The 11,893-nt window shown below is 42.2% G+C and overlaps 1 long non-coding RNA gene across 1 annotated transcript; it reads left to right on the top strand.

Annotated features, from left to right (window-relative positions):
• The first annotated feature begins 5,726 nt into the window (after nucleotides 1-5,726).
• LOC127150186 (uncharacterized) lies at nucleotides 5,727-6,757 on the top strand. Its single transcript, XR_007822225.1, has 3 exons — nucleotides 5,727-5,879; nucleotides 5,978-6,054; nucleotides 6,128-6,757. It is a non-coding gene; the product is annotated as an uncharacterized LOC127150186 (long non-coding RNA).
• Nucleotides 6,758-11,893: the final 5,136 nt, after the last annotated feature.

The following is an 11,893-nucleotide window of genomic DNA, read 5'->3' as shown; positions in this document are numbered from 1 at the left end:
ATGGTTTTAACACATACCTACCTTTAATATTGTTATTAGTAGCTCTACAAAAACCGCTATTAAAAGTCAATGATTTTTGCAACGACAACATTCATAAAATACTACAAAAAATTGTTTATAGCTAGCATTTTTTCGATGTTATTAAAAACACTATTGAAACATTTTATAGCGATTTTTCAACGTAATAAAAAATGCTATCAAGATGTTTCGATTCTTACGTTATAAAAAACATTTATAACATCATATTTGTGCTATCGCTGGGGACATATTATAGCGTTTTGCATAGCGATAAAAAAACGCTATGAAAATTCATGGACTTTTAATAACATCGGCTACGACAGCATTTCGAAAACGCTATCGAAAATCAACAATAACGTTTTTTTGATTCTATCGTAACTGATATTTCTTGTAGTGTACTATGAAGTGAAAAAAACAATGTTCGTCGAGATGATAGAATAATTGTCTTTGGATGGAAAAAAAATAAAGAGAAAATTGGGAGATGGGTCGAGAAAATTAGGAAATTGGTGAAGGATATATGAAGGGAGAAATTTCCATCCTTAACTCTAATATTTATGTGTTTTTGTTTAATTTTTTAATTTCAATTTTCCATCACTTATTAACCACATTATGGAAAAGGCACAGGGACTTCTTTTAAATATATAGGAGTTCATAAAAGGAATGTTTTCATCACTTATTTGTTCTTGAAATCATAAAATTAATATTGACAACTTTCCCTTTGAGTTACACACGCTAAGCTGTATATGTTTTCATTTTCTACATATTCTCCTTCGAGACATCATTTTTAGTCAACACACCCATTTTATTTGCAATCATGGCCCATTCTTCCCAAACTTGTATTTAGAGGACAAACAAATACTCAACACTTGTTACAAATATGTATAGAGAGAGAAACCCGTACTTTTCGCTCAATGATCGAAATTTAAAAACTGAAATTGCTATAAAATGGTGTTCTCTCGCTTTCCTCATACGATCAAGCAATAAAGAAAAAAAATAGGCTTACTAAAAGCTAAAACTAAAAAATGGCAAAAAACCAGTACGATTGTTTTCTTTATGTGCATTATTGTTGTGGTGGGATCACTGCAATTCTCTAAGGCAGACATGACTGCTGACAGGGACACTGAGATTTAGATTAGATCTAAGATGTTGCAGAGCGAAATATCCAGCGTAATGCCTAAATTCAAATCATGTGTAGAAGCCTGCGAGAAAGCATGCATCGGAAAAGACAGTGCCAAGACATCGTGTCATTCTACATGTGATAAAGATTGCATGAAAAAGGAAGTTGTTGGTATTGTCTTGAATCTTTGGAGATATGTTTTTTTTTTTTTAAACCAAGACGATAAATAATTTTTTTGTGTGCGGTCAATTTTAGTTGCGAGGCAAACTTCACTTTTATTATGGAAATTAGTGAGTTTTAGTAAGGTAAGGTCGGTACGTGTTCCATACTTTAATATAGTTTTGATGCTAGAATTTGAAGGGATATGAGGCAATTGAAAATTTAGAATGAGAACTCATGTCAAAATTTAAGGAAAATTTAGTTGTTTATTTCTCCCAACTTATTGATCTTTTTCTTTTTGTGCGTGTATTAACTTGATTTTTTATTCGTCTGTTTTGCAGATAAAATCAGCGACAAACTAGGCATTCGTAATTGACCATGAATTTAAAGTTGGGACGTGGAAAATAGTCGGATCAAGTATAAATTATTTGGATAATTAACATTTAAGAGTGGAAAATCTAAATTCCTTGACCCTCTCTTTCATTTTTGTCATCCAATTGGTTGCTTCCTGATACAAAGGTTTTATGTTATGTATCGTTGCGGTCTTCTTTCATCATTATTTTCAACAATGAGATCGATAAAATTCATCTAATTTTTGTGGTTTTTCACATAATTATTTATGTCTTACATTTAATTATTTTTAATCTTAATGTGTAGAAGAAATTTTGCGACATTATCACATTATTTTTAATTCTTAATGTGTAGAAGAAATTTTGCGACAATATCACATTATTATTCAAGTTGTGAGTTTCTTTTGTCACATATGTTTGTTCCATCTTTGTCTGCAGTGTTTGATATATTGTTAAAGAGATCAAGTTTTATGGTCATTAATATGTTTTATTGTTTTTATTAATTACAATTTTGAGATAAGTTTATTTTTAATTGGAATTTCAACTGTAAAGTGAAAAATACAATGTTTGTCGATATGATAGAAAAATTGTCTTTGGATGAAAAAAAAATAAAGCGAAAATTGGGAGATGGGTCGAGAAAATTAGGAAATTAGTGAAGAATATATCAAGGAAGAAATTTCCATTTTTAACTCTGAATATTTATGTGTTGTTGTTTAATTTTTTAATTTCATATTTCTGTTTTTAAATTTCCATTCCATTCTATTCTAATCATGATTGTTTTCATTCTTCCTCTATTTTTATTTCAATAATATAAATATTCTTAGCTTGTATTTGTTTCCTACAAAATAATTTATATTTCTAAATTTTCTTCAATTAGTGGAATGGAATAACCTTATACTTATATATAATTTTGTTCACTTAGGTATTGTATTATTTAGAATTTAGGACACATGCATATATCAAATGATTATTATAGACAATTTATATAAAACACAGTATGATTGGAAAAATTAGATCATGGTATGGGCTGGACGAATAACTAAATAAACCATCAAAATAAATAAACCAATTGGTGACACGGAGATTCTAGCAACAACTGTACGCAAAGGACATTTCTTGTACCTCTGAACGTGTCTTAGAGTATTGTTTCTTAGAGAGTAGTATTTGTTGTAAATTGATGGAGTAATAGTAATAACGGCTAAGATTTTTATATTTTAAAGAGTAAAAATTTAATAATAATATAAAATTTTATAATAATTGTTATTTTTAATCTTTTATAAAAAGGAAAAATAAAAACCATTAATGAGTATATCTATCATTTTAAAAAAAATCAATTTATTTTATACAAAATATTTTAATACCATAATTATTCTTTTCTTGAAAAAAATATTTTAACCATTTTTTTCTCATTAGAAAATATAGAGAAATAAAGAAACATAAGTAAAATGTTTGTTTTATTGATCGTGATTATCATTAATAATATTTTTTTAAATCTCAACTCTTAACCCTTCATTTCTTTTCTCTAAAATATAAAGAGAAAGAACGAGGGATAGAGAAAATCTTATCGTTGTTGTTGTGATAACTAATATTTTAGATAGGAAAATCTAATTAAATTCCTTGACCCTCTCTTTCATTTTTGTCATCCAATTGGTTGCTTCTTTATACAAAGGTTTTATGTTATGTATCGTTGCCGTCTTCTTTCATCATTATTTTCAACAACGAGATCAATAAAATTCATCTAATTTTTGTGTTTGTTCACATAATTATTTATGTCTTACATTTAATTATTTTTAATCCTAATGTGTAGAAGAAATTTTGCGACAATGTCACATTATTATTCAAGTTGTGAGTTTATTTTGTCACATATGTTTGTTCAATCTTTGTCTGCAGTGTTTGATATATTATTATTTGAAGCATGTTGTTTAGTTAGGTTTCAAATTTAAAGATACATACTCGAAATCGGGGTTTCTCGCTCTCCTTTTTAACGAAATCCCCCTCTCCCTTGCAATTTATAATTATGAGTAAATACCCTATAACTCTCATACTTTGGCTTCTCTCTCATTTTCTTCCTACTGGCTACTGCATTATTATTCTTTGCCATCACTTGGTTGCAACCATAATCATTATCTCACTCAACCCCGCGTTTGTCATCAACATCCTTCATAATGAATTCTGGTTAATTACCTAAAACAAAACAGTAACTTGATTGTATTTTATTTCGGTCAAATTTAAATTATATTAATGCCCTCAATACTAAGATGGTTTTGAGCTATGTTTATGATTATATTTGTCATGGCCGTTTAAATTCTAGAATTGACTCATGCCCTCTCTATTCACACCTTCATTCATTCATTCTTTTCTTTACTTTACTTTTTTACAGCATAAGACTATTTCAAAATACTTAGTATAATTTTATTGTTTGGTAAGGCTAATTAACCACATTATGGAAAAGACTCGGGGACTTCTTTTAAATATATATGAGTTCATAAAAAGAATGTTTCCATCACTTATTTCTTCTTCAAATCATAAAATTAATATCGAGAACTTCATAGTTGTGAGTTACACACGCTAAGCTATTGATGTTTTCATTTTCTATATATTCTCCTTTGATATATCATTTTTAGTCAACACAACCATTTTATTTTGATAAATTTATGCTTTTAGTCCAAAAGTTTAAAAAATGTACATTTTTTATTCTTAAGTTTATAAAAATAGACCAATTTGGTCCCTAGATTTTCAAAATGTATATCTTTTCCATCTGATTTTAAAAATAAGTTTAAAAGGTCAAAGAAGTACTTTTTAAAAAAAAAAAATAATTATATGATATATAAAATTAGAAAAAAATAGTTTTAGAGATGATATGATTTTTAGAAATAATTTATTTAATTGAAAATGTTATATAATTAATTAAAATAAAATTATATAGTTATTTGAGGGACCTTTTAAACATATTTTAAAAAACATGGGATCGAAAAGGTACATTTTGAAAACTCGGGATCAAATAAACTCATTCTTATAAACCTAGAGACTAAAAAAGTACACTTTCAAAATTCAGTAACCAAACACACATATTTTTCAGAACTTGAGATCAAAATTGTAACGCCCCAGTAGATTTGAGTTCCATTGTTCACCTCAAGAGTATTTTATTTTTTTTAAAAGTGGTTATGAAATGAGATTTATTTTGACTTACACTTAATTAAGGTTAAAATTTTCCTTGGTTGGGTATTTAATTGTTGAGGTTTAAGGGTGAAATAAATTAATTAATTGTGAAGCAACAAATTAATTAATGCCTTGGAAAGGGTCAATGGTGGCCTTAATGAAGAGAGAGAGAGGAGAGTTGCCATTGGACTAAAGTAGAAAAGTAATTAATAATAAAAGGAGAAAAGAAAGTAATTTGGTGTGGATTTTATTTTATTTTTATATCTTTTTTTATTATTCTTTTATCCTTTTAAAAGGGGGGCATTGGGAGGCGTGAAACTCATCACCTTCCCAAGAAAAACCCTAGCCCCACCTTGCTACCACCATAGCCGCCGCCACTCTCCGCCGCCGCCGCACGCCGCCGCACGCCACCGCACGCCACCGCCGCCAGCTGCGAAAATAACCCTCGGAGCCGGCCGTAGTAGAGCCGAACCACCATCCCAGCCGCGCCGCGTCTGCAAGCCGAATCCGGAGCCGCCCTTCATCCGCGCAGCCGAGCGCCGTATCTGCAGCCAGCCACGCCGCGCCGCGTAGATCCGACGCAGCGCAGCCGGAACTCGTCGAGACAGCCGAAGCCAGCCAGCCGCGCCGCTCCGATCGAAGCCGAAGGGAGCCGCTTCGATCCGCGCACAGCCGTCTCCCGCAGCCGCCACTCGAAGCCGATCCGCCGCGCGTGCCTCCAGCCGTCGAAGCCGAACCCACGTTTCGGCCGACGCCCGAACCCGAAACCGATCCACGCCCGCTCGCCCGAAACCGACCCGCGCCCGCTCGCCCGAAACCGAACCCGCTCCACGCTCGCGCACGCCCGCTCCGAGTCGCAAGCCGAGCCCGCGCGCGCCCATCCCACGCCACGAGCCGCGCCGGTCTGCACCACGAGCCGCGCCGCGCCGCCTGCACTGCAAGCCGAGCCGCGCCTCCTTGCTGACGCGAGCCGAGCCGCACGCGCAAGATCCTTGCGCCAAGCCGAGCCGAGCCGATCTCTGTCTCCTTCCAGCCGAGCCGCCAAGCCTAATTTGGCTCCTTCCACCTAATTTTTGGTAATTAAATCAATTATTTTGGCATTATCCAGTAAGATTCAATATTTTGGGCACTAGTTAATTTAATTTGGAATTAAATTGGATCATTTTTCCTTAAGGGACGTCTTGGACCAAGTAACTGCTGCAGCGGGGGATTTCTTCAGTAGGGGCTTGAGCACTGCAATCTCCTTCTAGGGTAAGTCATTTCGAATGAGTTTTGAACCGTTAATCGTGGGCGACCTAATTACGAATTTTGGCATATTAAACAGTTAGGACCTCGTCGCTTGGAAAGCGTACTGCCTCGCGGTTAGGACTCGTCAAGTAAATCTCCAGGTAAGAGATTCTACTACTAGCTCCACGCTTAGAAATATGAGATGATGTATACTCCAATTTTGCATGTTGGGGATTGGACGGTACGATGCCTGAAATCAATGTTAGTATGATGTAAATGACGGTATGGCTATACTATAGCCTGTTATGTGTGGCGAGAGCCGTTATAGTTATACGACGAATGTCGAGACGGAGAGGGCAGAGATGATTTATATGATATGTTATATGCTGATGCCATGTGTATGTATACTGCACTTAGGGTACCTGTTAGCTCGATCTGTTAGAGTCGTACCTGCATGGGTGTCCTTCGGGATCACCACCTATTGAGGACTGTGTGGTCCGACGGGACGCCAGTCTAGCATGGATATAGATATGACTCGAGTGACTCGACGGGGTCCTCGCATCCCGACTGTCCTAGGTGTCCCTCGGGGCACCGAAGACCAGAGTTACGTTCCTACGGGAGCGCATGATTGCACGTGTTCGGGAACGTGCCAGAGATTGGGTACCAGTTATCAGGACTCTAACAGGAAGTTAACAGGCACCTAGTGGGACTAGTAGTGGGTCCCTTACTGAGTATTTTTATACTCACTCTCTTCGTTTAATGTTTTCAGGTAGAGGACGGGGCAAGGGCAAGGGCAAGCTGGCGAGCGACCCGAAGTGAGACCGTGGAGGGCCATAGGGACTACCGCTTCCGCTTATTCTTATTTCAGATTTTCGCATTTGAATTTGAGTACTTTTCATCACTTACCATCTTTTATGTAGATAGGGCCCGAGTAGGATTTCAGATTGCTTTTACATTTCTGCATGACTACCTTGTTTGAATTTTATAAATAAAATTTCTTAAACCGTATGCGTTTTGAAATTTTTTTTCATGACTTAAACCACTTGTTCTATATTGGTAATGACTTCGATTCAGTATAAGGAGTTGGGTCGTTACAGTTGGTATCAGAGCACAGTGTTTTAGGTTCTGTAGACTGACCTACGATGTAAGTCATTTTTTTTGTTTTGGTTTTACTTCACCCTATGGCTATACGGTCCTTCGGCACTCGCCAGGTATGTCTAAAGCCTTGCTAATGTTAAGATTACAATTTTGCCTGAATAGTCTAAGACCTAGATATAGGGTGTTAAGTTCTTGTGGTGAAAAGTTTGTTGGTGAATTTTAGGGAGAATGCCGCCACGTAGGGGTGCACGCCGAGGAGGTGGTAGGGGAGGCAGAGGAGCCGGTCGTGGCCAGCCGGAGGCGCCACCTGTTGCACCGGCAGTCGACCCAAACGCACCGGTCACCCAGGCGGATCTCGCCGCGATGGAGCAGCGTTATCAGGACATGCTGCAAGCTGCTTTGGCGCCCTTCCTTGCCGCCCAGTAGAACCAGGCCGCCCCTGCTCAGGCCCAGGCCGCCCCTGTTCCGGCTCAGGCCGTCGCTCCTCCAGCCCCTGAGGAAGCTCAACCAGTACCAGTTCAACTGTCGGCCGAGGCGAAACACTTACGGGATTTCAGGAAGTATAATCCCAAGACCTTTGACGGATCCATGGACAACCCCACAAAGGCCCAAATGTGGTTGACGTCCATAGAGACTATTTTCCGGTACATGAAGTGCCCAGAAGACCAGAAGGTGCAGTGTGCAGTCTTCTTCTTGGAGGACAGGGGCACCGCCTGGTGGGAGACCGCTGAGAGAATGCTGGGGGGCGATGTCAGCAAAATAACTTGGGAGCAGTTCAAGGAGAACTTCTATGCTAAGTTCTTCTCTGCAAATGTGAAGCACGCCAAGCTGCAAGAGTTCCTAAACTTGGAGCAAGGCGACATGACGGTGGAGCAGTACGACGCCGAGTTCGATATGCTGTCCCGCTTTGCTCCCGATATGGTAAGGGATGAGGCTGCCAGGACGGAGAAATTCGTTAGAGGACTCAGGCTAGACCTTCAGGGCATTGTCAGAGCCCTCCGCCCAGCCACGCATGCTGATGCACTACGTATAGCACTGGATTTGAGCCTGCCTGAGAGAGCCGATCCGTCTAAGGCCGCCGGCAGAGGGTCAGCCTTGGGACAGAAGAGAAAGGTGGAGACGCAGCCTGACGTAGCACCGCAGCGAACACTGAGGTCAGGAGGTGTCTTCCAGAGACACCGACGGGAGCTTGCAGCAGCCGGGAGGACTCTGAGAGAGCTACCCGCTTGTACTACCTGCGGGAGAGTCCACGGAGGTCGTTGCTTAGCTGGAAGTGGAGTCTGCTTCAGATGTAGACAGCCGGGGCACACTGCTGATGTGTGTCCTCGGAAACCCTTTGAGACGACACCGCCCCAGCCTTCTGCTCCCCAACAGGGGAGAGTTTTCGCCACCACCCGGCAGGAGGCCGAGCGAGCTGGCACAGTGGTGACAGGTACGCTCCCAATTTTGGGGCATTATGCTTTTGTGCTATTTGACTCTGGGTCATCCCACTCGTTTATATCCTCCGTTTTCGTTCAGCATGTGGGTTTGGAGGTAGAGCCTTTGGGTAGTGTTTTATCGGTTTCTACTCCATCTGGGGAGGTCCTGTTGTCCAAAGAACAGATAAAGGCATGTCGGGTAGAGATAGCGAATCGTATGTTAGACGTGACCTTGCTAGTGTTAGACATGCAGGATTTTGATGTGATACTAGGCATGGATTGGCTGTCAGCCAACCATGCAAATATAGACTGTTTTGGCAAGGAAGATGTCTTTAACCCTCCCTCCGAGGCTAGCTTCAAGTTCAGGGGGGCAGGCATGGTATGTATACCCAAGATCATCTCAGCCATGAAGGCTAGTAAACTGCTCAGCCAGGGAACTTGGGGCATCTTGGCAAGCGTAGTGGATATTAGAGAGCCAGAAGTTTCCCTATCGTCTGAACCAGTGGTGAGGGAGTACCCCGACGTTTTCCCAGACGAACTCCCAGGACTTCCGCCTCCCAGAGAAGTAGACTTCGCCATCGAGTTAGAGCCGGGCACTGCCCCTATCTCGAGGGCCCCTTACAGAATGGCTCCAGCCGAGCTAAAGGAGTTGAAGGTCCAGTTACAGGAGTTGCTGGACAAAGGCTTCATCCGGCCCAGTGTGTCGCCTTGGGGAGCCCCAGTATTGTTCGTGAAGAAGAAGGATGGGTCGATGCGCCTTTGTATTGACTACCGAGAGCTGAACAAGGTGACAGTCAAAAACCGCTACCCCTTGCCCAGGATTGACGACCTGTTCGATCAGTTGCAGGGAGCCACTGTCTTTTCCAAGATCGACCTGCGATCAGGCTATCACCAGTTGAGGATTAGGGACGGTGACATTCCCAAGACGGCCTTTCGATCGAGGTACGGACATTACGAATTCGTTGTGATGTCTTTCGGCTTGACTAACGCTCCTGCAGTATTCATGGATTTGATGAACAGGGTGTTTAAGGACTTTCTAGACTCGTTCGTCATAGTCTTCATTGACGACATCCTCATTTACTCAAAAACTGAGGCGGAGCACGAGAAGCACTTACACCAGGTTTTGGAGACCCTTCGAGCCAACAAGTTGTATGCCAAATTCTCCAAGTGTGAATTCTGGTTAAGGAAGGTGACGTTTCTTGGCCACGTGGTTTCCAGTGAGGGAGTTTCAGTAGATCCCGCAAAGATTGAAGCGGTGACCAACTGGACTCGACCGTCCACGGTTAGTGAAATTCGAAGTTTTCTGGGCTTGGCAGGTTACTACAGGAGGTTCGTGGAAGACTTCTCACGTATAGCCAGCCCGTTGACCCAGTTGACCAGAAAGGGAACCCCTTTTGTCTGGAGCCCAGCATGCGAGAGGAGCTTTCAGGAGCTCAAACAGAAGCTAGTGACTGCACCGGTCCTGACAGTGCCCGATGGTTCGGGAAACTTTGTAATTTATAGTGACGCCTCCAAGAAGGGACTGGGCTGTGTCCTGATGCAGCAAGGTAAGGTAGTTGCTTATGCCTCCCGCCAGTTGAAGATCCATGAGCAGAACTACCCTACCCATGACTTGGAGTTGGCAGCTGTAGTCTTTGCACTGAAGATATGGAGGCACTATCTGTACGGTGAGAAGATTCAGATTTACACCGACCATAAGAGCCTGAAGTACTTCTTCACTCAGAAGGAGTTGAACATGAGGCAGAGGAGGTGGCTCGAGTTGGTGAAAGACTACGACTGCGAGATCCTATACCACCCAGGCAAAGCAAATGTAGTGGCTGACGCGCTGAGTAGGAAAGTGGCACATTCAGCAGCGCTAATCACCAAACAGACCCCCTTACTCAGAGATTTTGAGAGAGCCGAGATTGCAGTCTCAGTAGGTGAGGTTACCGCACAGTTGGCTCAGTTGACAGTTCAGCCAACCTTGAGGCAAAAGATCATTGCTGCTCAGCTGAATGATCCTTACTTGGCAGAGAAGCGTCACGTGGTAGAGACAGAGGAAGGTGAAGACTTCTCCATATCCTCTGACGGTGGCCTTATGTTTGAGGGACGCCTGTGTGTGCCGGAAGACAGCGCAGTTAAGACGGAGCTTTTGACTGAGGCCCACAGTTCCCCGTTTACCATGCACCCTGGGAGTACGAAGATGTACCAGGACTTAAGGAGTGTCTATTGGTGGAGGGGCATGAAGAGGGATGTGGCAGACTTTGTCAGTAGATGCTTGGTGTGCCAGCAGGTGAAGGCACCTAGGCAGCATCCAGCAGGGTTGTTGCAACCCTTGAGTGTGCCAGAGTGGAAGTGGGAGAGTGTGTCGATGGATTTTATTACGGGACTGCCCAAGACCCTAAGGGGCTACACGGTGATCTGGGTTGTGGTCGACAGACTCACGAAGTCGGCCCATTTCGTGCCAGGGAAATCCACTTACACTGCCAGTAAGTGGGGGCAGCTATATATGACAGAGATTGTGAGACTACATGGAGTACCCGTATCCATCATTTCAGACAGAGACGCCCGTTTCACATCGAAGTTCTGGAAAGGACTTCAACTTGCATTAGGTACGAGGTTGGACTTCAGCACGGCATTCCACCCTCAGACTGATGGTCAGACAGAGAGATTGAACCAGATTTTGGAGGACATGCTGCGAGCCTGCGTACTAGAGTTTTCAGGAAGTTGGGACTCCCATCTGCATCTAATGGAGTTTGCCTATAACAACAGCTACCAGGCTACCATCGGTATGGCACCGTTCGAGGCTCTGTATGGCAAGTGCTGTAGATCCCCTGTCTGCTGGGGCGAGGTTGGAGAGCAGAGGATGCTAGGCCCCGAGTTAGTGCAGACGACCAACGCAGCCATACAGAAGATCCGAGCTCGTATGCTGACAGCCCAGAGCAGACAGAAGAGTTACGCTGATGTACGACGTAAGGACCTCGAGTTTGAAGTGGGAGATATGGTCTTTCTGAAGGTTGCACCCATGAAGGGTGTTCTGAGGTTCGCGAAGAAGGGGAAGCTGAGTCCACGCTTCGTAGGGCCGTTCGAGATATTGGAGCGGATTGGCCCCGTGGCGTACCGCTTGGCGCTACCCCCATCTTTTGCTGCAGTGCACGACGTATTCCATATCTCCATGCTGAGGAAATATGTCGCAGACCCAACACATGTGGTGGACTTCGAACCACTGCAGATTAGCGAGAACTTGAGCTACGAGGAGCAGCCTGTCGAGGTCTTGGCAAGGGAGGTCAAGAAGCTTCGCAGTCGAGAAATTCCACTGGTCAAAATCCTTTGGCAGAACCATGGAGTGGAAGAGGCCACGTGGGAGA

This window comes from Cucumis melo, chromosome 7 (genome assembly GCF_025177605.1).
Source record: "Cucumis melo cultivar AY chromosome 7, USDA_Cmelo_AY_1.0, whole genome shotgun sequence".
Taxonomy (NCBI): Eukaryota; Viridiplantae; Streptophyta; class Magnoliopsida; order Cucurbitales; family Cucurbitaceae; genus Cucumis; species Cucumis melo.
The sequence above is the reverse complement of the archived record's forward strand: the minus strand, read 5'-3'. Positions and strand labels throughout refer to the sequence as shown.